The following is a 2,892-nucleotide window of genomic DNA, read 5'->3' on the forward strand; positions in this document are numbered from 1 at the left end:
TGTTTAGAGAACTTGAAACGACAACCAACTATTTTTTAACACTACAACATTTCATAATATGACTTTGATGGTACTTTGCGAACCCCCTTAATATATTTTTAGGCGTTTAAAGTTTGCGCCTTAAACAATACGACAGTTACGATACCGTTGTGAATACCCCAAGTAAAGTGCATCTTATCTAAAGTAACTTCGTGAATTTATGCTTATTCACCTTTTATTACAAATATACGTGGTGCGCAAAAAAATATCTTTATTAGCCATTTCGTTTTCGATATTTCCGATATTCAATATATCGATAAAATAAGTAGATATATCGGTATCGGATATTGTGAATTTAGAATATCGCGATACCGATATACCGAATTTTCATTGGCGATACGCATCCCTAGTGCATACATTATTGTCAAAGTCGATGAATGTAGACAAGCTTGCTTTATTCACTTGTAACATTTCTTCAGCAGGGGAATTGATTTCTGGATCAAAAAAACTTTGCCTTATTTGAGCTCATGCCAAATCATCTTCAGAGACACTGGACGACCACCCAGTTTTAACAAAACCCGCTTTGCGAAAGCAGTTTTTTATTGTTGCGGTATTAACTTTTTCCCAAGCATTTTTCATAAAATATAATGCCTCCAACACATTTATTGGTTTTGCACTTTTGGAACTCTCAATTTCAGATAAAAATTTTTTTAATAGAGAGTTGCAGTAGTTGTAGACGTTGCGTTAGGTGGCAAAAATATTAGCTTGACATTTTCTAGTATGAGGTCTCTGGAATGTGAAGTGGCGTTATCTAAAAATAACAAAACCTTTCTATCCTCTTTCATCATTTTTCAATCGAATTGGTGGTGTTATGTTTATTTTTTTTTATATTATTATTTTTAAGTATTTTTAACTTGTGGCTTTTAAGCGAGCCACGCTTGATGAGACAAGTTAGAAAAAACGAGGCAATGCCGCCGATTCTTGATTCAAAACAAGTCTGTTTATTTCAGTGCACAAACACTGCTTTTATTTAAATTTTACATTTCTCCTTAAATCTAAAACACTCCCAATTTTAAGTTACTTTTCCAAAATTTTCATATTGTGACCAATCATAATTTATTATTTTGTAGTTTTGCATTTTCTAAATGTTCTTGTAGTAAAGTATCATTGCTTTTCTTTTACTCTAATTAAATTTATATTGACTTCTCATATATTGAGAAATATCAATTGTGAAACCAATTGTCTCACAGTTGCTCTACAAGGTTCATCGTCTTGAGAAAATGCAACACTACAAATGTGGTTCACAAAAGTGACCCACATGTGCAAGCTGCAATATGATCGTTTCTACAAAGCAAGTGGCCGCTAACGCTTTGACGAATTTGTGACATATATATGAGTCATAACTCTTTCTGCTTGCATTCTTAAAGTTGTTGTTAAGAACGTTATTATATAATATTGCAGTCACATATGTGTTTACATTACTGACCTTACTTACTAATTATTTGTAGACACACAACACCCTTACCCTATAAAAAAAAATGATTTTGTTATCATAATTGACAAAATTATTTTTATATTATAATTTTACATATCTATACTAATTATATAAAGAGAAGTCCCTTTTTTTGTAACAGGTAATCTCGCGAACGAGCGGTCCGATTTTCATGAAATTTTGTATACAAATAGCTTTCGGTAACCACCATGTTTTAGGCTAAAAATTTTAAAATTTTACTTTTTTTCGGGTAGGTGGACCAGGGACCGGTCTATTCGAAAAAATCTTATTATGGTCCGATTTGTTAAAATTTAGTACGTAAGTAGCTTTTTTAGCATATATTAGCATATATGACCCATTTTTTCCGGGAAGTGGTCCAGGGACCGATCTATTCGAAAAAATCGAAATTACGGTCCGGTTTGCTTAAAATTCGGTGCGCGGATAGCTTTTTAGCATGTATTAGCATATGTGATCAATTTTTTCCGAGAAGTGGACCAGGGACCGATCTATTCCAAAAAATCGCATTTATGGTCCGTTTTGCTTAAAATTCGGTATGTAAGTAGTTTTTTAGCATATATTAGGATATATGGTCCATTTTTTCCGAGAAGTGGACCAGGGACTGACCTATTCGAAAAAATAATATTTACGGTCCGATTTGCTTAAAATTCGGTACGTAGGGAGCTTTTTGCCTGGATAAGCTTATAAATTCCTGTTTTCCAATTTTCATGCAATGGCGCAACAGGTCGATTTAATCTGACCTTCACGGCCCCTTTTCTCCCTTGGCTATTTTTAGTAATACCTCGACTTCAGCACCACTTGGCAGCACGTTTTTGCAATAGTATTGCATGCATATTTAAAACATTAGCCAAACCGGATCATAAATAAGATTTTTAGTAATAACTCAACTACAGCACCAACTGTCGGATTAAATTGTGAAACTAAACCATCCAGAGACCCACTCAAATACACAAAAAGTTTCGTTAAAATCCGTACAACCATTTAGGAGGATTTCACTCACAAACACACCTACAGAAGAATAAAAAAATTCATTAAAAGATAGCTAAAGGTCGGTAGTTTAGTGTTTTGCACGGCAAAATCGCAGTAAGTCATCCGTAATCGTATGCTGCGAATGCCGCATTATACTAAAGCCAGCCTTTCGACATAAGCTACTATTCCATACGAACGCAGATATAATCTGATGTTTTCCACAAGCCGGAGTAACGAAAATCGTCAACAAAGTTTAGCGCATGCACCTGCTATGTTTTAAAACTTTTACAGCTTTTTCTACGAAATTTGTTATTTTTTGATTTGTTTGCTGGTTTTCGTTCATATTATTTGTCACAATCATATGACTGTAAGTATACCTAGCGGACTAAATACTCGCAAATGATACCGGATGCCAGTGAAATGCGAAAAAAGCT

Source organism: Rhagoletis pomonella, unplaced genomic scaffold (assembly GCF_013731165.1).
Source record: "Rhagoletis pomonella isolate Grant_MI unplaced genomic scaffold, Rhpom_1.0 Rhpom_scaffold_00001, whole genome shotgun sequence".
Classification (NCBI taxonomy): Eukaryota; Metazoa; Arthropoda; class Insecta; order Diptera; family Tephritidae; genus Rhagoletis; species Rhagoletis pomonella.